This window comes from Sciurus carolinensis, chromosome 3 (assembly GCF_902686445.1).
Source record: "Sciurus carolinensis chromosome 3, mSciCar1.2, whole genome shotgun sequence".
NCBI classification, from domain to species: Eukaryota; Metazoa; Chordata; class Mammalia; order Rodentia; family Sciuridae; genus Sciurus; species Sciurus carolinensis.
Genome location: NC_062215.1, coordinates 174,851,546 through 174,875,339, shown reverse-complemented (window position 1 = coordinate 174,875,339; position 23,794 = coordinate 174,851,546).

Below are 23,794 nucleotides of genomic sequence, written 5' to 3'. Positions count from 1 at the left end.
TGTGCTGCAGGGTGCGAGGGAGACTGTCCCTCACCTGGGTTACACAGTCCGTGTGCGGGGTCCCTCCGTCTATAAAGCAGCCCTTTCCCGTCCGCTGCCCCATCTTGAGGTGAAGTGCTGAGGTGGGCTGACTGTACACCTTGTTTGCAGGAGGAAGCAAGCACCAGTGGCTGGTCCAGTCGTAAGGCACTAACTGGTCAATGGAGGCGTGGTGCTAGTAAGGACGCTCGCTGTGGGCTTGCTGCACTAGCCAGACGCACACGGAGGCCGAGACTCACGGAGGCCCGGCAGACTCATTTTGGAAAACCAGGTCCGCCAGCTTACCACACACACCAGGCCGAGGGCACAGCCCCCTCACTCGAGGGGCACCCCACGACTGGATGAGGCAGCACCCTGACCTGGGCACTGGTCACTCATGGTGGGCACTGGTCACTCCTTGCCCAGGAGACTTGCTACAGCGATGGGCCTCCGAGCCTCCATCCTTGGCTTCAGTAGAGTGGGGTGTCCCCTGCCTGTGCCCACCACCCAAGGGCGACCCTGTGACGCTGGCTTCGGTCAGGACCTTGGCCTGGAATAAGTCCCTGCCCTTCGACAGCTGAACTGTTTGCTGGGTCCTGATCTCCTCTGCCCACTGCGGTGACTCCGCATGCACACCTGCTCTCGCCTCTATTCTCAGTTCAGCCCCTGAGCCCTGTGGCTGCCATAACCCTTTCTTGGCCCTTCTGTAACCTGCATGCATCATTGTGTAAAGCAAGGTGTGACTTGAGTGTCACAGATACTCGACATTAAGATGGGAATGCAGGAAGCTGTGATCACTCAGCTCGTGACCAGCAGGACCCCAGTGTTCAGTGACCAGCAGCGGCTGAAAGGGGTGTGGCCTGTGAACCTACTGTTATTGGATGAATCCTGACATTGTGGAGAGACACACAGTTCCATCTCCTCCAAGTTTTAGTCTCCTCTTGTGAACGCTGGTGCTCAAACGCTCATATACAAGTTTTCGTTGGAATACTTGCTTTCTCGTCTTTTGCATATATGCCTAGGAGTGGGACTGCTGGGTCACGGAACAATTCTGTTTAGCTTTTTTTGGTGGAGCTGGGATTGGACCCAGGCCACCTGCATGCTAGGCAAGCTGCTCTGCCTCTGAGCCACGCCCCAACCCCCTGTTTAACTTTTTGATGAACGGTGGAATTGTTTCCACAGGAGGCACTCCATTTTACATTTTTATACCTTTCTACCAGCAGTGGATGAGGGCTGCACTTCCTCCACGTGGGCACCAAGACCTGCTATTCTCCTTTTTTGATTATAGCCATCCCAGCCAGTGTGAGGTATCCCAGCACCCCATTCTGACAGAAGCTGGAGAAGTCACAGTGCATGTCCTTTGGCATCCCAGGCTGTTGAAAGCTTCCATTTTCCTTTAAGTAAGATTAGTCTTTGTTATTGTTACACAAACTTGGTGACCCTAGCGGTTCAGGCTATATGAGGGGGATCTTGCTATATGCTAAATGTGATGTTAGCTGAATGTTTGCTAAAATAAATAAATAATAAAAAAAAAAAACAAAGCAAAAACCCCCATCTTTTTACAGCACTTGGCCACACTTACCATGTTTTATGGGAGTAGAGAAAAGCACAGGTGGCATTATTTAGTGGGGTGAGGGGTGTGAAATAATGCCTGGGACAGGTGACCTTTAGGGCTTTTTTTTTTTTTTTTTTTTTTTTTTTTGTGGTGCTGGGGATCGAACCCACAGCCTTGTGCTTGCAAGGCAAGCACTCTACCAACTGAACTATCTCCCCAGCCCTAGGGCTCTTTTTAAATACACAGGTGATGGTGATAACCTGGTCCAGGCCTGCAAACCCAGGCGTCCTGACAAAACCACCTGAATGGGGAGAGCAGCCTTCTCACAACAGCCCCCGGGGGCCTTTCAGCCAGGCGTCTTAGCTCAGGGCTGCTGGTGCTAGTGAGCTCGCGCTCTGGGCTGGAGCCCGGTGAGTCAGAGCGGCCAGGGCGAGAATTACCACTTCCTGTATGTGAAAAGCTCGCATGAGTGTTGGTTCCCACCACCGCCAAGAATCAGATCGGGTTCCTCTCCACCCTCAGCCTCCAGGGGTTCACTGGCTCCTGACAAACCGGGCGCTGCAGAAGGTGTTCACAGGGGCGGGTCCGAGGGGTTCTCCTAGTGGATGAACGGTTTTAACTGTGCTCTTTTCAGATTTAATGAACATGAATCCTTAACCCAGGTCTTACCTCACTATCCTCCTGCCACATGCTGCGCAGAGTTCATGGGATGGAACGCAGTCACCGGCGCAGGAGTGTTGGGAGGCAGGGGTGATAGCAGGTGCTGGGCTGAGAGGATTCAGCCCTCCTGAGTGCATGACACCTTCATCGGGGAGTGGGTTTGTCCTGAAGCGGGTTTGGCCCCCTTTGCTCTCTGCTCTTGCCCTTCTTCCTTCTGCACAGAACCCTGCAGCAGGAAGGCCCCCACCCGATGCTGGCTCCCAGCCTCTGGAACTGCAGCCAAACACCTTTCTGTTCATTATAGATGATGCAGTTGGCATAAAATGGATGAAAACACCAAGAAGTTTGGAAAAGGAGAAACTCCTGGGGAGTCAGGGAAGACGGATGGGAAGCTTGAGATGGAGGCCAGGGGCGCAGAGCAGGAAGTTACGGTGCTGCCCTCACACAGTGCCCAGCACCAACAGCTGGGCAAGGAACCCCAGCTTGGAGCGAAGCCAAGTGTCCGGGCATGCGAGGCGCGTCTGCCATAAAACCATAAATCCGGAATTTGTTGAAAAATTATTGTGGCAGTTTTATTTTAATAAATCCAGTGGTCAAATTTTAAAAATGTGACATTACAGAACAGGAATAATTATTTCTTGGCACTTAATTCTGCAATTTCCTCCATACTCACCCCGCTGAATAATGGTCAGACCGCAAGACCCTTTTCAACCGAGGTAAGCGGAGGGGCAGGATATTTTGGGGCTGTGGTTATGGGAGCCACCCAGGATGACCTCCTTTACCCCTGGGGTCCAGTGTAGTAAAAGCATCCACTTTCACCCCAACAGTGTCCACATTTGGATAATATATGAACACTCTTTATCATGGATATTAAAATCATTAATTTTTTAAAAATTGTGGTAAGATATACATAACGTAAAGATTTCCATTTTGACTCTTTTAACCAATATTTCTTTTTTGAAGTGTTACTTAATTGTTGACTCAGTGTCATTGGCAGATGCAGGGATTCATTTTTAAGCGTGCACTTCAGTGTTCATTATTGGTATATAGAAAAGCAGTTGATTTTTGTATATTAACCTTGTAGCCTGCAGCTCGTTATAGGTTCCAGAAGTTTCCTTGTTGTTTCTTTAGTGTTCTTTACATAAATAATTATGTCCTCTTCGAATAAAGATGATTTTATTTACTTCTTGATTTGTACACCTTTTATCTCCTTTCCTTATCGTATTAGCTCAGTGTTCCAGAATGATCTTCAAAAGGAATGGTGAGAAAGAACGTTTTGGCTTGTTCCTTACTTCAGGAGTTAACATCTAGATCTCATATTAGGTAAGATGTTAACTGTAGGTTTTCGTAGACTTCCTTCATCAGATTGAGAAAGTTCTTCTCTATTTGTTTTTTATCATGAAGGGGTGTTAGATTTTGCCTAATGCTTTTCCTGCATTTTTTGATATGATCATATGATTTTTCTTTATAGCATGTTGATATAGATGAGTTATGCAAATCGATTTTCTACTGTTAAACCAGACTTGTATTCCTGGAATAAATCCCAATGTTGGTCAAATCCAACATTGTTGGATTAGATTTGCTTTATATACATATATACTTTTTGTTTCTATGTTCATGAGAGATATTAATCTAGTTTTTCTTTCTTAAAACCATCTTTTTCTGGTTTTGTTATTAGGGTAATGCTGGCCTCAGAATGAATTAGGAAGGGTTTCCTCTAATTGTATTTTCATCTTTATTTAGTTTAAAATATTTTAAAATTCTTTCCATATTTCTCTTTGACCCAGATATTTTTAGAAGTGTGATGTTAAATCTCCAAATATCTTGGGATTTTGTAGCTATCTTTCTGTGATTACTTTCTAGTTTCTCTTCTATTGCTAATTCCATTGTGGTCGGAGAACATACTTTGTATGATTTCTGTCCTTTTGAACTTACTTAGTATGACCTACAATGTGGTCTTTTGGTGAATGCTGTATGTGAGCTGGAGAAGAATGTGAATTCTGCTGTTTGGGGATGAAATATTCATATATGCCCATTCATCAATGGTGATCCCATTCATTGATAGTGCTGTTCAATTCAGCTGTCTGGTGGATTTGCCAACTAGTGACAGAGGGGTATTAAAATCTCCAACAACAGTTGCATGATTTTCTATTTTCCCCTGCATTTCTATTGGGGTTTCCCTCTTAATTTGGCACTGTTGTTAGGCCCGTGCACATGAAGGATTTTTATGCTTCCTTGCACAATAGACCCTGTTACTATTATGTAATGTCCTTCATCCCTGTTTTCCATTTTCCTTGTTCTGAAGTCTGCTTTGTCTGAAATAAATATATTTACCTCAGTTTTCTTTGATAAATTTGGATGCATCTCTTTGCTTTTTCCCAGTCCTTTACTTTAAAAAACAAACAAACTAGTTTTTATTGTGGCAAAATAAAAATGATGCAAAACTGACCACCTTCCCCACGTTGAAGCGTGTGGTTCATTGACATTCAGATGGTTGTGCCCACACCGGTGCTGTTCATCTCCAGGCAGACTCAGAGTGGAGGCCAGCTGGCATCGGAGGTGCTCAGAACTCTCGTCATCTCGCAAAACTGAAACTCTACACCCACCAAACAAAACCCTCTAGCATTCCTCCAGCCCCAGCCCCTGGAAACCCCGTCCTGCTTTCTCTCTCTCTGAATTTGGCCACTCACATAAGTGGAACGATACAGTATTTGTCCCTTTGCGTCCTGCTTATTTCACCTAGGATGACATGCTCGAAGCTCGTCCATGTTAAATCATGTGTCACAATTGCCTTCCGTTTTTTTTTTTTTTTTTTTTTTTTTTGTGGTACTGGGGATTGGACGTAGGGCCTCACACTTGCTAGGCAAGCACTCTACCGCTGAGCTACACCCCCAGCCCTTTTGGTTTAGAGACAGGGTCTTCCTAGATGCCGAGTCTTGCTGTCTTAGGCTTGAATTTGGGATCCTCCTGTCTCAGTCTTCTGAGCAGCTGGGATCACAGGCGTGCACCACTGTGCCCAGAGAAACTTTTTTCCTCTTAAAGGCTCTCCTTCCTTTACTTTTATTTATTTGTTTTTATTTTTTGGTACTGGGAATTGAGCATGCATGCATGCGCGCGCGCGCGCGCGCACACACACACACACACACACACATACACACAATTTTTTAAAATTTTGGGACAGAGTCTTGTTGAGTTTCTATGGCTGGCCTTGAACTTGTGATTCTTTTGACTCAGTCTCCCAAGTTGCTGGGATTACAGATGTGCACCACTACGCCCAGCTCATTCCTTTACTTTTTTTTTTTTTTGCGGTGCTGGGGATCGAACCCAGGGCCTTGTGCACGCAAGGCAAGCACTCTACCAACTGAGCTATCTCCCCAGCCCTCATTCCTTTACTTTTAATCTCTCTGTTTGTATATTTAAAGTGGGGTTTTTGTAGACAACATATAATTGGGTCTGTCTTTTTATCCAGTTGCTTTTTAAATCGTCCTACTTAGACCATTCATTTAAAAATAATTTTTGGTCTGTAACTGCTTTCTATTGATTGCCCTTGTTCTTTATTTTTCCAAACCTCCACCCCTTCTGTACCTTCTCTGGTTTTAACTGAGCCTTTTATATGGTTCCACTTTTTCTCTCCTATATATCTCAGTATATCAGTGAGGACTCTTTTAGTGTTCTGTTGACCTGGAGTTTGCAGTGGACATTTACAACTAATCTAAGTCTACCGTCAAACCCGACTATGTAGCTTTCCTGGTAGCGCAGGTCATGTAGAGGGATGTGTTCCCGATGCCTCTGTCCTAGGCCTTATAACATACTGCATCCATTTCACTTGTCCATAAGCTATAACTGTCCAATACATTGCTGCTATTACTGTTTTGAACAATTGCCTATTAGCTCAATTAAGAACAAGAAAAGGAAAAGGTTTTATTTTACCTTAATGTATTCTTTTTCTCTTTTTCTTTATGTAATTTTGAGCTTGTGATCTCTGTCATTTTCCTTCTCTTTGAACTTTTAATATTTTCTATAATGCAGTGCTACTGGAAACTAGCCCTCTCAGTTTTCACTTGTACAAGGAGATCTTCTTTTATCCTTGACTTTTTCACTGGATACAGAATTCCAGGTTGGTGTGTTTGTTTGTTTGTTTTTGACTGATGGGATTCAGGACATGTTACCTCACTATATGGCACTGTTCAGACTACTATAGCAAAGTACCTGAGGCTGCATAATTTATAAACAACAGAAATTTATTTCTTATAGTTGTGGAGGCTTAAACTCCAAGATCAAGGTGCTGGAAGATTTGATGTTTGGTGAGGGCTGTTCTCTGTTTCCAAGATGGCGCCAGTTTGCTATGTCCTCATGAAGCCAGAATTAAGGACAGGTAGTTAGTGTAGAAATAGGGAATCGGGTCAATTCGAGGAAATGAAGCCATGAAGTCATCTGCCTCTGGAAGTTGGAGACTGTCCCTGGGAGAATGGAATGTCAAGGATCTCCAGAGCCCATTGATTACCAGATTTATCTGCCTTTATCAAGGAGTGCAAGCATGGAGCTGCTAGTTAATGCCCCCTGGGCCCTTGCCTGCCTGAATCACCTTGGCCCTCCCCCTGCCCATGACTTCTCACTTAATGCAAAACCAGGCCTAGTCATGTAGGCAGGAAGGAGAGAGAAGAGGGGAGAGAACTGGAGAACAAAAGAAAATTTAACCTATAAAAGATGTAGGGTGCGCTCACTTCTTGGGGACTTTTAGAACATCAGCCATGGCACGCTCACTTCTTGGGGACTTTTAGAACATCAGTCATGGCCCCCTTCTTCCTGCCGGGAGAAGTCTGTATTATTACCTTTAAATAAAACCTGCTTAATATACTTGCCTTGGCGTGCTTCCCTAGTGTTCAATCTTCAACATTAGAAGGAGCAGAACTCGTCACCGGTAAACGGCAATATCACTCACAGGGCAGAAGGGGCAAACACCAATGTCCTCACATGGTGGCAGGGGCTACCTGCTCCCTTTACCTTCCTTTATTAGACTTGAATCCCATTAATATCTTAATCCCATCCTCAAAGCCCCACCTTTTTTTTTTTTTTCTTTTGTACCTGGGATAAAACCCATGGGGACTTAACCACTGAGCTACATCCAAAGCCCTTTTTAATATTTTATTTAAAACCAGGGTCTCAGTGTGTTATGTGGTGCAACTTAAGAACAGACTGATCACCACTGAGAAGTTCAAATTTGAGAGTCTTTATTAAGCTGGCTGGCTGACCGTCTCACACAATGCCCCCAAAAATGGCTATTGGGAGAACAGCTGGACCACAGGGTTGTAGGGGTTCTTATACCAAAAATCACATCAATCATAAGTATCTGTTGTTATGATTTGAAATTACAAACTAACATCATCAGATCATCAACAGAGAGGGAAGTGGGTCAAAACGACCCTTACCTAGGTACAAAGTAAAGAATGGTTACTGACATCCACACAATCACTGTTCACATGGCACATTGGTTAAGAGCAATAGGGATCAAAAGAGAGCAATTTTTCATTACATAAGAATTGTCCTTTTGTATTGTTAAACATGTCACACTAAGTAACTGAGGATGAGTACAGAGGTGGGGTGTTCCCATGGGAGAAACTTATTTCCTACATAACATGGAGTCTCAGAGCAGAATGGAGTCTGTTTAGTCATTTCCCTTACAGTCTGGCCTATACATTCTCATGGAGCCAGATCTGTCAGCCCATCACAAGTGAGTTGCTTAGGGCTTCACTAGTTGCTGAGGCTGACTTAAAGTCACACCTCTTAATACCACTCCAGTGGGGATCAGGTTTCAACATGAAGTTTGGAGGGACACACTCAGACCTCCTTGATATTTGAGCAAACAGCAAAAGTGAGAAGATCCCTTTTGCCCCTCCTCCCTCATTTCTCCCCTGAAGCAGGTCATCAAACATCCTGTGAGGGAGGCTCTTCCTATACCCAGAGGAAAGGAGCATCCTTATCTCTGAAGATGAAGACTCAGAAGGATCGGAACAAAGAGAACTTGCTAAATTTTCCCCAGTTTAGTATCATCATATCATACTCTGTCCAATCATATTTTTCCATGACTGTCCATTCTTTATCAAACCTAGCATTAAAAAGTAACCCACAAGTTTAGCTGTTTCTTCTGGTCTCATTTCATTATGAGGCTCCCATATCATGTAAAATAAATGTGCATGCTTTTCTCTGTTATCTGTGTTTTGCTAAAAGGGCCTTAGTTTTTAATCTGGGAGGGGTAGAGGAAAGATATCTTCCCTCTCCTACACATTTAAAATATTTCAATTTCTTGCATGGTTTCAGATAAGAAGTCCAAGGTATTCATGTTCTTGTTCCTTAGAAGTAAGTTTAGCTCACCCGACTTTTTTCTCCAAGATTTTCTCTATGTCTGTGGTTGTCTAGAGTTTGAATATGCTATCAAGGTGTGGGTTTTGTTTTTAAAATTCTTATTCTCTGAGCTCTCTGTATCTGTGGCTTCATGTATGTCATTAACTTTGGAAAATCCTCCGTCATTATTATTTCAAATACTCCTGCTCTTTCTCTCTTTTCCTTCAAATGTTTCTACTACACATGTTATACCTTTTAAAATTGTCCTTTTGTTCTTAGATATTCTGTCTATTTTCTTCCCTTGCATTTCGGATGTGATTTCTAGTATTTCCTTTTGGTACTTAAGAGTTTCTGTCTCTTGGCTTGTTGTTATGTGTAATAAAAATAACAGTGTGTATTCTTGCACAGTGTCTTAGTTTTTCCCACTAGAATCCTTAACATGTTAATCATAGTTATTTTAATTTCCTACCTGATAATTCCAAAATCTGGATCATATCTGAGTTTGGTTCTGATGATTGCTTCTTCTCCATAGACTGAGTTTTTAACCACCTTTGACATGTCTTGTAATTTTCTGTTGAATGTTGGACATGATATATGTGATAATGTATGTGACATAATTGGGCCTTCAGTGTGAGGTTTTACGTTAATCTGACCGGGACTGGGTTGTGTTAAATGTTTGCTGTATGCACGGGGCCAGAGACTTCAGTTCTCTTTCCTTTGGTGGTGGATGCAGTTCTCTCTTCCTTTGGTTTCCCTAAGAGCATCCTCTTAAATAGAGCCTGGGTCTCACAGCTCTCTCGGTTGTGATCTACTTTCATTATACTGGAGCCTGTTGTTGAGGGTCCTCCCCAAATTCATGTTTACCTGGAACTTCAGAATGTGAGCTTATTTGGAAGTAGGGTCTTTGCAGATGTAATTAGTAAGATGAGGTTATACTGGGTTAGGGGAGGTCCTAAATCAAATGATTTATACCTTTAAAAGAAGAGGGGAAGATACACACAGACACAGAAGGGAAGGAATTCAGCACAGGCTCCCCACTCCCAAATGTGCCACTTTGGTATAAGGATTATTTTGAGTTAAAGGCACCTGAAAACATAGCACATACAGCTGGATGTGGTGGCACATACCAGTAAGCTCAGCTACTAGAGAAGCTGCAGCAGGAGGATTGCAAGTTCAAGGCCTGCCTGGGCAGCTTTGTGAAACCAGCAACTTAGGCAGCTGAGACAGGAGGATTGCAAATTTGAGGACAGCTTCAGCAACTTAGTGAGATCCTGACTCAAAATATAAAACAAAAAGGGCTGAGAATGTGGGGATGTGGTTCAGTGGCAGAGCATCCCAGGATTCAATGCCTGGTCCTGCAAAAAACCAAAACGACCAAAGCAAAACAGTAGGTAAGAGAAGGATGCTTAGCCTTCCCCATTTTCTTCTTGAAAGCAGGAGATAAAAGCTGCCTTCCCCATACAGATGGTGTACCCCCTAAACCAGGAGGAAAGCGACATTCTTTTTTTCCCCATATTTTTATTGGTGCATTATAGTTGTACATAGTGGTGGGATTGGATGTTACATATTCATTCATGCATACATCATAGCTATGTAATTTGGCCAATATCATTCCCCAGTATTTTCCTTTTCCTTCCCCTCTTCCTCCTCCTCATCCCTTTCCTCTATTCTACTAATCTTCTTTTGGTTTTCATGAGACAACCCCACCACAAACCACATTTTTCCCTTTTTCCTCTCTAGCTTCCACATAAGAGAGAAAATATACATCCCCTGACCACCTGAATTTGGCTTGTTTCACTTAACACAATGTTCTCAAGTTCCATCCATTTTCCTGCAAATGAATTTCATTCTTCTTTATGGCTGATTGTATGTATATATACCACATTTTCTTTATCCATTCATCCATGGATGGACACCTAGGCAGGTTCCATAGTTTGGCTATTCTGAATTGTGCTGCTATAAACATGGGTAGGAAAGTAACATTCTTATCATTAAAGACAAAAAGTCATAGCTGAGAAATCTGTGCAGATGAACCCCACTGAACTCACCTCACCTTCCGCCCCTGTGTCTACTCACATTTTCGCATCTTTATTTTTGCCCATATAATGTTTGACTCCACCCTTCAGGTCTTCGTTTCTGCTATGGTCTGAATGTCCCTCCAAATGCAGGTGCTGGAAACTTAGTCCCCAGAGCAACTTAATCCTCCACCGTTGGGAAGTGGGGCCTGGGGGGAGGTGTCTGGGTCACCAGTTCTGCACCTTCCCAAATGGAATAAAGCTGGTAAGAAGGGATTGGGGTTGTTCATCTTCTCTTCTGTCATGTGAGGACTCAGCAGTTAGGGCAACATTTTGGAGCAGACACTGGACAGTGAACTTGTAAGTGACACTTTGATCTTGAACTCCTATCTCCAGGACTCTGAGAAAGGGCTTTTGGTATTTTAAATATCACCCCGTACATGGTATGCTATGACAGCAACACAAACTGGTCCCAAATGAGTTCCTCCTGAGGGCTCCTGTGTCACACAAAATTTATATCAAATACATGGGTATGCTTCTCTCCTGTTAATCCAAGTTACTTTAATTCTCAGGCCTAGCTGAAAATCTTAAGGGTGCAGAGGTAAAATTTTGTCTCCCTTGTGGAGGAAAGGCCATGTGATGATAGAGACAGAAGTTGGAAGGATACAGCCACAAGCCAAGGAATGCTGTGGATGAGCACGGGCCCCCGGAAACCAGGAAGAGGCCAAGAGGGAGTCTCTCCTTCACCTTCAGGGAAAGAGAGCGTGGCCCTGATGACATCCTCATTTTTGGACTTCCAGCTTCCAGCTCTGTGAGAGTGTAAATTTCTGTTGTTTATGTTGGTGGTGTTCAATGGCAGCCGGAGGAAACTAATACCATAAGCTGTTGGGCAGGGGGGAGTGTTCTACAATCTGTGATAAGTCCCAGTGGGCCTGAGTCCTTGGGCTGTGACCTTCAAAAGTGGTTCTTGGTCCTTCTTTCTCTCCCCTGATGAGAGGCTGGAGGGCTAGCCTGTCTCACTGCCCTTCCTACAGAAGATAAGGCCCTGGTGAAGGGGTGTCCCTTCATGCTAAGCCTTGGTGAGAGGACAGAATGTTCTGGGCTTTTAAAATGGTTACTTTTCCTTGGGCGTATTGTGAAATGGTTACTTTCCTCCTCTCTTGGTCTGAAGCCTGGGGGTTTTTCTCTCATCTTGAGTGAGAACTGGGTAGATAGCTTTCGGAGTAAAACCCTGAGAAAGGGTGGGGCCCCCTAAGACTGGACCCCAGGAATTTTTAACTCTAACTACTCCACACCAGCCTCCAGCAATTCATCATTTTCCGTTTGAGCGTTCCTACAGTTCCTGCTGGCTCCAGGGATGGCTTTGGCTCCAGGTAAGCCACAGCTCTCCCTGTGTCCCCTGTCTCCCGTTCTCAGGGTGGGTGATTTGCCCTGCGACCTCAGCTCTCCGAGGGATCTCTGAAAAGTTGTTGATTTTCAGTTTGTTCAGGTGTTTTCCTGCTCGGAGGATGCAAGTCTGAGGCTGTCAGGTTCTTCACTGTGGGACCTGTCTTATGGTGGCTTTTTGTCATTCAGAATTATACGTGGCTTGGTAATGGAATTCAGTCTCCCTACTAATTCTTCATTTTCCTTTTCAAAGACTTTTTAAACTTTCTCTCTTTTTTCTGCTGAAGGCTATGGGGCAAGGACAGAGAGTAACAGAAATGGGAAACAGGAAAGTTTCAAAGACTGAGAACCTCTGAGTAATGAGTCTGGTCTGATTCCTTCTAGAAATTTCTTGAATCTTCTGTATTTCGCCTTCCCAGCCGAAGGTCAGGCCTCTTCTGCCACTGAGCTTTTCTTATCTTGTCCTCTTCACATTTGCTCCCCGTGTGTTTCCTTGTCTTGCTCTTACTTTGTTAACAATTCGAGGTCCGGGACACAGTCTTCTCTGACCTTGATAGCTGCCTGGAGTCTTGCACAGAGCCAGCTTGTGATTAGGGCTCTGGAAACACGGAACAGCAGTGAAGTGGATTTTCCCCCAATTGGTTTGGTGGACAACGAGTCATGTACATTGCTAAATTGGCACCTGCTGGCATACAGGCCCAGGTATGTACCCATGGGTCCACCCTGTTGATCTTGACTCCAATAGAGACAGGCAGCCCCAGAAAGAATGTTTTTGAATTTGACCTCTAGGAATTTGCTCAATCCTTTTTTTCCCTTTAAAAGTACTATTTATATCTATTATAAAAGAAATGCATGTTCATTGTAGAAAATTTGGGATATGTAGATTAGTATAAAGAGGAAGATAAAATAATGATACTAGTCAATATTTCATTGGGATTCTTCTGGTCTTTTGAATATGTGTGGCTGATACTTGGGGGCAAGGATGCATTCTTCAGCAATCAGTAGAAATCAGGGCTGCTGTGGCTGTTGCATCTGACTATGGAAACGATAGTTCAGTCGTTTAGGAATGCAGCTGGGCAGGAACATGACCTTTCAAGTTGAATGGGTCTGGTCTAAATCCCAGGCCTGTCACTCACTGGGTGTCCTGGGGCAATTGCTTTCTGCGGTCCAGTTTCCTCATCTGCACAGTGGGCCACCCTAGGGTGGCTGGGAATAACCAAACGATTGGATGTGCATGAAGCCCTTCCACTCAGCGAAGTGCTCAGTAAGAGGAACAGTTGGAAGGAAGGGAGAGGGAGGAGAGGAAGACGAATGGGGACCACAAAGGTGGCATTTTCCACTTTTGGAAATGCTCTGGTCCTTCCGCGGTACACTGTGCTCACTGCTACATTTGTAGCGGAAGACATTTTACTGTTTTAAATGTGACTTATAACAGTTGAAAACCCAGATTTCAGCTTGTCTTCACAGAATGCCAGCTGATAAATGAAGAAGAGTGGTAGAATTAGATAATCAAGACTTTCTGAAGACCCCATAGCCACAGGGTGCTACTGCCATTGGATGACAGTTGCTGGCATCGCTTTATAGATTACATATGAGTTGCAGAGGCAAGAGCTTGTCAAGTGTCACCTTAACTGAAAGATCAAAATTAGACTTATAAATAATGGGACAAACTAACCTTCTGTGCCTTCGATGTGCTATATTAGGAAGAACATGAAACCTATGTAGTATTCTTGCCCCAAATGGCTGATCTGAATTGCCTCTCAAGGAGTAAGTGGGCAAATACAGATTAGGAAGTAGTCCATAGTACTCTTCCAAAATGTCAATGTCATGAAAGACGAAAAAAGGTAGGGAGGCAGCTCTAAATGAAATGTATTAAACAGTCAAATACAACGTGTGAATTATTCTGCATTTAATTGAATGCAGAATAATTATTTTTTGAAAAAGGATGTAAAAGACATTTGGGAGATAATTGGGGAAATTTGAATAAGAATTGTCTATTAGGAAATATTATCTTCATGTTAAATTTCTTAGCTCTGATGATGATATTGTGGTTAAGAGAATATCCTTCTTTTAAGAGATGCAGGTGAAGTAGTTTAGGGGTGAGGTGACCCTTTGTTTGCAACTTAATCCAAAAGGCTTAGCAAAAATAGCTGTTTCCCACCCCACAAAATTGGTGAAGAGTAAATGGAGTTTTGTTCAATTGTTTTTCAACCTTTCTGCAAGTTTGACATTTAAAAATCAAAAATTGGGAGTAAAATCCTGCTTTCGGTGAGAATCAGAGTTCTCTCTGGCTTTGCCATTGGGACTTCCTCTTAGCCCCGAGGAATCAGGAAACCATAGTTTAAAGACACTGGCGTGGTCTTTTCTGGCTGTGTTTTCCTCTGGGAGTCTCCCTTTTGGACACGTGGTCTGCATGTGTTAGTAATCATTCTCTACCCTTGAGTTGTACTGGTTTTGTTTTACAGTTCTAAGAAAATTCAGTCTGGTGTTTCCTGGGCTCCCGAGTAGTGGTACTCTAAAGTGCTACCCAATTTTAGACATGAACGGTCTGAACAAGCAGAAGAGAGTGTAGGGTGAGAACCAGCCTGTATTAGGTAGTGGGATTTTGTCATTGTACAGGCGACAAGGACTTTATGTGAAAACCTCTTTCTTCCCTAAGGACAGCTGATCCACTCTCACACCTGTCCATTAAGATCTGTTGTCATATTAAGAGAACATGGAAAGCAGGAAGTCAAGACTTTTATTTTCCCAAAGAAATAACACAAAATCACAAGACAGCAAAGAGCGTAGGGTTTGTCTTATGTAATCCCAATTGCGCACTGTGAATTTTTCTTTTCTTTGTACTCAAAGCAGAGTGATTATCATTTCATAGGAAGGATGAAAGAAGTGCATACCAGCTCCGGGGGATGGAGGGAATTACTGTCCCATAGTGAGGGAATAGAAATAATGAGAGGAATTCAAAAGATGAATCTGTCCCTGGCCATGTTTGTCTCGAGAGATGGCACATGTTTCTTTTCACCTGCCTCCCATTGTTTGACTTTGTTAAGAAGGATTTCTGGGGCATTTCAGGTTTAGGAAAAAAGAATGTGGGAATTGATTAGTGAGGTCTGTTATGATTTTTTGGAAGAGCGGAGTTATATACATATCATATTACATACCATATTTTCCATCTTTAAACTCCTGATAAACTAAATTGGATGCTTGAAAAACACCAGAGTCCTCAAAAAGGCATTGGTCAAGGTAATGATCATAACCATAGCTTATTTTTATTAAGTACTTACTAAGCACAGACAGGATTCCGTGTGCCTGGCAGGCACTGACTCATTTAGTTCTCACGACAGTCTGATGAAGTGAGAACTGTTTTTGTCATGCCTGTGTTTCCACTTATGAAGGGGAGTCACCTCCTGCAGGTGGGTGCTCACTTTTGCACTGCGGCCTTCCCTGACTACCTCTGCAACTCTCAACCCTCTTTCCCTGATTTAATTTTGTCCTTGCCCCCGCTGCCGGCTGACCTTCTTTGTTCATTGTCTCCTCCCACTAGGATGTAAGCATTTAAGGGCAGGCATTTGTTTGCCTTGCTTACTTCCCAGAGAGGTGCCCAGAACCATCTGGGGCCTGGTCTGGCCATGGCTAAACCTCTACCTCCCAGGAGCTTTTGGTTCAGGAACAAACAGGTTGGGGATGTTGTCAGCTCATAGAAACTATAGGGAGGCTTCTAACAGTGACAGGGAAAGAAGGGAAATTCGACTGTGGCCCCACAGCCAAGCTTTAGCACCAACAGGAGATGGATCCTAAGAGACTGTAGTCAAGTCCCTTCAGGTGACAGAGCAACACCAGGTTGCAGCAAAGGCCTGTTTGTCATTGTGGAAGCCCTGAAAAGGGAGTGTCATGGATGGGGTCCTGGTCATGCTCTCTACAGCCTGTCAGGGGATGGGGTTGCGGGGCCGGGCCCCAAAACGCCAGGAGCGGCTGTCTGGGCCTGGTGAGGGGTTGGGTGGCAGAGGCTGTGAAATATTCGAGTCATGGAATTTGCTGCGAAGCCTTCTGGCTGTGATTTGGCTTCCTGAGCATCTTGGCTTGAGCAAGACAGGGTCCTGTTGCTTCTCAGAAGCCAGTGATCTGGCAGTCTTGGAAGCTGTGGTTCTCAGAAGGAGCTCAGCTAACGTGACATGTTCTCCAAGGCCCACTTATCAGACCACAGGGCCTGTGTGGCTGAGGCCCTGCCTTGGGAATCCCCGCAAGGAAGGAAGTTCCAGGAGCCCTGCGGGACTGCCAGCCCTTTCCCTGTTTGCGTGCCAACTCATGCTCAGATTCATGGTCTTTAACAAGTCCATGCTGGGCAGGTTGTGTCCCGGATGCTTCCATCCTCCACCGCTTCCTGGTGGGTCCTGCCCTTTAATACCCTCGTTTCGATCAGCTGAGGCCCCATCCCAGGAATCCAGGGTGTGCACTCAGCCGGTTCTCCTGCCAACAGTGTCTGGGAGGCTCTCTTAGTTTCCTGTTGCTGCTGTAACAAATGGCCCCATTTTTAGTGGCCTACAAGGGCACAGATGTGTTATCATACAGTTCTGTAATCTGAGTCCCCCAGAGACTCCCTGGGCTGTGATCAAGGTGCCCGGGGGCCATAGTCTTTCTGGAGGTCCTGCGGGAGGCAGAGGCTCTGCCCACGTTCCTCGAGTTCTCTGTGGCCCCTCTGCCTCCAGCAGCAGTGGTGTGTCCCGGCTCCCTCTCTTCCTCCGAGAGTCCTGTGCTTACGACGTGGCCGCCCACGTAATCCAATATCGTCTCCCAGCGTTAGGTCGGCAACTTCAGTCCCCGTCTGCCACATCATTGAACGTGTTCGCAGGACGTGGGGATTCGTGCAGGACGTATTTGGGGTATGGGGAGCCTATGGCCCACCCCAGGTCCCTGAGGGGTGCTCTAGCATCCACACAAAACCTCCCTGGTTGCTGCTGGTCACTTTGGCCAGACATCTCTCCTTCTTACCTCTGGTCATCGGGGAATAAGCTTTTTCTGGGGTGCACATTCTCCATGAGCCACTGCACCCTAGGTGTGGGCTCAAGCATCACCCAATCCCCCAAGGCCCTGGTGACGCAGAGTGAGAGTTGTTACTGTAACCATGGGCACCTGTGAGTCCTGCGGCCTGGGACCATCGTTAGGGCAGAAGGTGGGGCAGGAGAGTGTGGGCGCCTGCAGGAGCATCCTCGGGCCTGCCCCATGGGCTCAGGCTCCTGTCGGCAGACAGGTGCCCTGCGCCACTCTGGCTGTGGAGGTACCTGACAGCCAGAGTCCTGCTTCTGTGATGTGACATCTCCCTCTCTCTCCAGTTCCCAGCCTCAGAAATCCCTCAACACTCCCTTCTGCCCACAGACGGGGTCTTGGCGGGACTCTGAGGAGAGATAGAGGGTGGAGCAGCTGGAGGGACCACGGGCAGCAGCGAGAGGGGGCATGGAGGGGTTAGCGGCCCAGCCCCAGGAACTTGTGGAAAACTTGGGAGGGCTGTGGCCATCCCCAGAGCAAGGAACAGGACACCCCAGGGAGGGCCCTGCCTCCCCTGGACCCTTGAGCTCTAGATGAACAGTCCCATTTAGAGCTGGAGGCCCCACCAGACTCTAGCAGACTTCTCAATCGCTTGGTGAGGACCAGGCTGTGCCTTTTAACCGTGTGTAACTGGTGACTCGGTGATATCAGGAGGGCACCTCCAAGCAGAGGGAACACCCAAAAGTGGTCAGCAGGCATGTGGCCCCGTGGGCCCTGGACTGCGCCCTGCTGCAGGGTTTGCCCAGCTCGCAATGAGAGTCCCTTGGCCAAGTTGATCCACTGAAGTCCACTTACCCTCTCTGTCCTTGAGTGTGACTTTCTCTGGGCCTGCTGAAGGGGCAGGAAGACCCCCTACTCCCTATTCTCAGGGTCTCGGGCAACTCCAAGTTGCAGTGGGGCAAAGTGTGGTCATTGTTAAGGCTCTTGGAATTACCTTCTAGAAACCACCTGCAGACGTCCGCCAGCGCTGAGCAGGGCCGTTGAACAAATCTCTGACGACTTCCTTTTCATTTTCAGTTCTTTGATTACATGTGAGATGTTTTATAAAATATGCACATTATTTATTTTGAACGGGATTAGTAATAATGAAATACCTATATCAAATGTCATTAAATCTCTAGATGTGAGAAAAATTTCGATTCGCAGGAAGAAGGGAAGGTTTTGTTATCTGTGTGACTTTTGTTATGAGAATTGAATCTGGGGGAGGGGAGAGAGAAAAACAAGAAAAAAGGAAGAGGGGACAAGAAGAGGAGAATCAATGAAGAAGACAGGGAAGTAAAGTACAATCGCCTGTGCCTGTCTGGGGACCACGCAGGGAGACAGGCGTGCAGGCGGGTGCAGATGGGCTGACTCTGCATTCTGTCTCCTAGTGTCCAGGCCTGCAGTTCTCAAACTGTGTGACCATGGAACCCCTTTATACTACTACTAAAAATTGTTAAGGACCTCCAAACTTTTCCTCATATAGATTATATTTATGCATATTTCTCTAGTAGAACATGAAACAGAAACCCTTAAAAATATTTAAATGACTTTTTAATTAAAAATATATTTTGTCAAAACAAAAAACAAATGAATGAGAAGAGAGGCATTTGTTTTACATTTTTTCAAATCTCTTTGATGTCTGGCTTTATTAAAGATGGCCAGCCTAAACTTAGGATTGTGTAAGGGAAATGGGGCAGGAGTGGGTCGGGGAAGGAAAGATAGTGGACTGAGACAGACATCATCACCCTGTGTACATGTATGATTACATGAATGGTGTGAATCTACATCATGTACAATCATGGAAATGAGAAGTTGTACCCCATATGTGTACAATGAATCAAAATGCAGTCTGTAAAAATAAAAAAGAATTAAAAAAAAAAAAAAGGATGGCCAGCCTAGCCTATGTGCATGTAATCTGTTGTGATGTCATAGGTCACGTAGCCTCTGGAAGATTCCATTCATAAGACAAAGAGAGGAGGTACAGCTAACAATGTCTTGGTATTATGAAGATAGTTTTGATCTTGTGGGTCCTCTAAAAGTGTCCCAGGAACCCCTCAGGGGTGCCAGAGTCACACTTTGAGAACCAATGATGGAGGTAGAGGAACTGAAAAATGCTCTTTTTCTCTCCTAAAAAGAAAATGGGACAATCTATAACAAGGACCCAAAACCCTAACACTGTGATTCCCCGTCAAGGGATATGTTTTAAACCAGTAATCCCAAAGGAAGAAAAAACTGCAAAATGATCCATAATTGGGGAATGGTTAAATAAATGCTAATGAGTCCACTTAGTAGAATATTATGAGGTTTAAGAAGATAATTAGAGAGACTGTGGACTAGCACGGGAGGGTATAGCCTTCAGCAGGAGCTGCAGAGTATGAACGGACTCTTCATACCCAGCCAGGGTCAGACTTTGTATAATGGAGACAAAACCCAAAGGTAGAGAAGGATGGTAGGTTCTGTTTGTTATACGGGACCAGGGATTATGGGACAATTTTTTTCTTTTCTTTTTGCTTTATTGTCTCTCTCTCTCTCTCTTTTATAAAGTTGTTTTTCTTTTGCAAGAATTAAAGAATTGAAAACAAAAGTGAGAGATGTCCAGTCCTTCTCCCCTCAGGCAGTGTGACTGTGGGGGAGCCGAGGTCATCGCCTAGAGGCCTAGGTCGTGGGGGCTGGTAACGAGGGACCGGTCAGGGATGGATGGGCTGATGTTCCAGCTCACTCTGATGCCTTTTCAGTGGTGACATGAGAAATCTTCGCCAAGCAGCTGGTATCAGAGGCTGGCGTGGAGATGACAGGTGATGGGCTGGAGGTTGTGTTTCACTTCTCAAAGGGAAGGAAGAAGCCGGGAGGCACCTGCAGAGCCCCAGACCTCTTGACGAGGACAGCGGTCAGGGGCCATGCCATGCCTCAGGACCTGGTGAGGTGCTGGGACAGCGGTTGGTACTGGGGGGTTCCAGTCACAGAGGGAACAGGGCCTGGGGGCCTGGCTCAGTCCCTGCCCTGCTGAGGGGGCTGCAGAGAATCCCTGTATAGGCCCGGTCACTGCCACCTTTGCCTCCCAGGAAACCTCACAGGTAGCTTGTGCAGGTTTCCTTAGATGCTGGGGAGGATTAGTTAAAGCTGAGCACAAGGATATTTTAAAAACAGCACTAAATTGGTCAGAAAGTTGAGCAGCAGGCTCAGTTTTATGGGGGAACGGGCAGGGAGTCTGGAATGGGTCTTATTCCCCCAAGCTAAAAATATAACCCAATCCCTAATGGCACTTGTGACTTAGATGCAATCTTCTAGATTGCGAATGTGCCTTTAATCATGCTCTCGTCCTTCACCCGGGATGGGGGTTGGCTGGCTTCAGTTGGGTGCCGCTGATTGAGGCCCCGGCCCTGCGGCTGCCGCTCTCCTTCATTTCTGCCTTCGTTTCACCTGTGCTAAGGTCCTTTGCTATCATCGTATTGGTACTTTCATTTCTTCCCATTTGTTATTGACGTGCATAAAGCATCAAGGACTCATCTTGGTAAAATAGACCACAGTCCCCGGAACTGTGGTGGTGCAGACCGAGAGGAGGCGGCTACCTAAATTGAGTCAAGGGTGGTCAGGCAGGTGCCACCAGCATCTCTGAAGAGGTGCGTGTGAGAGCTGACGGGTCTCTGGGCTGGTGGACCGTGTTGGTCTGTGATCTGCGGGAGCACGAGGGGCTGTGGGAAGCCTGAACGCACTTGGGTCAGACCTGGGAAAGCTGACGACGGGGTTGGGCCCACCAAAGTCCAGCGGGAACCTGGGAATGTTCTTACTTACTTTTGGGGGTTCCTGAGTAGTTCAGACTATGGATTCTGCCCTTCAGTTTGTGGAACTGTCCCAAAGAACCATACCAAGTGCCCACCTGCCACAGCTGCCTGGCTCCTGCCTCGAGAGGCCCAGAGGTCCCTTGGGGTTTGAGGCACATGTCCTTCTGGCTTCTGTCTCGACCGGGACTTCGGTGGGTCCCAGAGGGGACCACAGCGGGAGCTTGTCCTGCTCTGTCGGGTCACCCTGCTCAGCTCCACGGCCGTCAGTTCCTGCCAGCCTTGTGGCATTGATCTCTGCCTCCCACCCACTCCCTCTCAGCCCACGGTGTGGTCGCCTGGGTGTGTCTCTTCTGATAAGGATGCTTCCTTTTTCTTCACCTCCTCCTCTGCTTATTAAGGTAGGATCCATGAGAAGCGCGCATCTTCCTGGTGTGCAGTGGGATGTTTGGATCCGTGTGTGCAATTGTGGAACAATTAAATCAAGCTCATTGGTATATCCAGCACCTCGCGTACTTATTCTTTTTGTGGTAAAAAAAATTATGATCTACTCTCTTAGCAAATTTCAAGTCTCCAAAAGATATTGATGATAGTAACCACGCTGTACAGTAGATCTCCAGGATTTACTCTTGTCTAACGGAAACTTTATACCTTCCAAACACGGTATCCCCATTCTCATCACCCTAGGCCCTGGCAACCACTGTTCTAAACTATTTCTGTGAATTCAATTTCTTTAGATTCCACATGGAAGGGAGGTCACATGGTACTTGTCTTTCTGTGACCTGGTTTATTTTATTGAGTGTAATGTCCTCCAGGGTCTCTCATGAGCCTCAAATGATAAGGTCTCTTCCTTTTTAAAGGCTGAATAGTATTCCATTGTGTGTGTTTGTGTGTGTGTGTGTCTGCGTAATTTTCTTTACCCATTCATCTGTCAATGGGCACTTAGGTTGATGGCCTGTCCTGGCTATTGTGAATAAAAAGGACACTTTCTAATGCAACCATCATGCCTTCATCATAGCAAACAAAAAAGTACGCTTTGGATATCCTCCATATCCAGATTCCCCTCTGTGTCAAAGGGGTCTTTTTCTGGCTGGTTTGTTGGAATCAGGGCCCAAGGGAGGGCGTTCACTACATTCTTTAATAGTCTCCTGTCTTCTTTTCTGTTCATGCCATTGATTTGTGGAAGAAACTGGGTCCCTTGTGTGGGAGCACATTCTCCCTGGGCAGCTCCGCCCCAGCCTGCCTTCCACAGGGACCATGGGGGACCGCAGCTGCCACCCTGCTCGCTCATCCCTTCGGTTCGTTCTCAACTCCCAGGTGCCCCTGCTTCTGTGAGCTGGCTTTCTCCTGCCGCCCCCATCCTTTTGTGCAGGCCAGCTCAACCTGTAGCCTCTGGAGTTCTGCTGGCCTCATGACCAGGGGTGGGGGCTGGAGCACCCAGGGGCCTGAGCGCGCAGACGCAGACCCTTCCCTCCGGCTGCTGGTGACAGCTGCACGGTGAGCCCGCTTGTGTCACGAGGGGGCTGGGGTCTCTGGGTCCTCACCAGGCTGCAATGGCTGTGGTTGGTGGTTGGGACCGTGTCTTAATTCTCCATTGCCCGGCAGGGTCTGTACAGGGCTGTCACCTGCAGGCCATCAAGATGGACTCCTGGTTGTCAAGAGGACAGGCAGTGGGGCTTCTTTGGGGTCTTTGGGACAGTGGCCAGGCCTGAAGAGAACTGAACAAGCTGTGTGTTCAGGGACGCTCTGGCCACTCCTGAGAGACTCTCCAGCCCCTGGTAAAGCCAAACCTGCGTGTGGCTCTCTGAGTCATCCTCAGGGGCTCCCCACGCTCTGCCTTCTTGTTCTCACTCTGAGAGGTGCCTCTCGTGCCTCCACACTCATCTCTGCCGTGGACATTTCCCTCGGAACTAACCAGCGATGCTTACTGGAACCCACGTCCCCTCCAGGTCCCTCTGGCAGGCCCTCTCCCCGACACCCCACACAGCTGGGGTTTCCCAGGGATCGGTGCCGTGGCGCCCACGAGGCATAGGCAGCTCAGTGCACAGACTCGCATTCAGAGGAACAGGCTTGTTTTTCTAGGTCATTAAGTTCACGGGAGTCCCAAGGAAAACCATGTGGTCATCTGTGTGAAGGACATGGGTTTCCAGTGCAGGAATTCCCACCAGCTCTTCCGGCCCTTCCCTCCTGGGATCCAGGCAGCACAGGATGCCCCATGGCCAGGCATCTTCATGGGCTCAGCTGGGGTTCTCGCTCATCCTACTCCAGGGCTGGGCCAGAGGGGACAGGGCCTGCCCCTTCCTAGCAGGGACTGAGCAGCAGGCTGGTGACTCTCTAGGCTCTTGCTCCTTGACCAACACCAACCTGCAACCCCGGGGCCCTCGCCACCGAAGGGATGGCCATAGACAACATGGCCTCCCCTGTCTACTCCAGTACATTGCTGAGCCCATACAGCCCTCAGGTGCCCACGGCCAGGGGGAGCCGAGCCACATGGACAGCCCCGACCCCGTGGGGAACTGGGAGGGGAGGGTATCCATGAAGGAGGGGCCACCCCAGAGGACAGTGGCCATGAACTCTCCGGCAACCTCTGGGGAGGGAGCCAGCCAGGACACTGTCCGGTGGACCAGGTGGGGCCTGGCACGCTGACAGGTTGCAGAGGCGCCTTGTCCTGGCTCTGGCCCAAGCACTCACTCTGACAGCTGCACGAGGGCTGGGTGTCCACTCTGGAGTGGCAGAGCCGTGCTGCAGACAGGATTCTGCCCGCCCCCTCTCCGTATCTTCTTGTGAGGCAACAAGGACAAATCCTAAGGGAATAGAGGCAGGGTGGGCTCAGGTGTCAGAGCCGCAGCTCCTGCTCTTACCCGGTACCACAGCCCCCACCGAGGTGCCCCGCTCCTGCCCTCCCTCCTGGCCTCCCCTCTGCTCCTCATTCTTCCTCTGCCCTTGACCTCCCTCTGGTCCTTCTCTGGCCTTCAGCCCCCTGGGCAAGCTCCTCAGCCGCCCTCACTCCCCTCTGA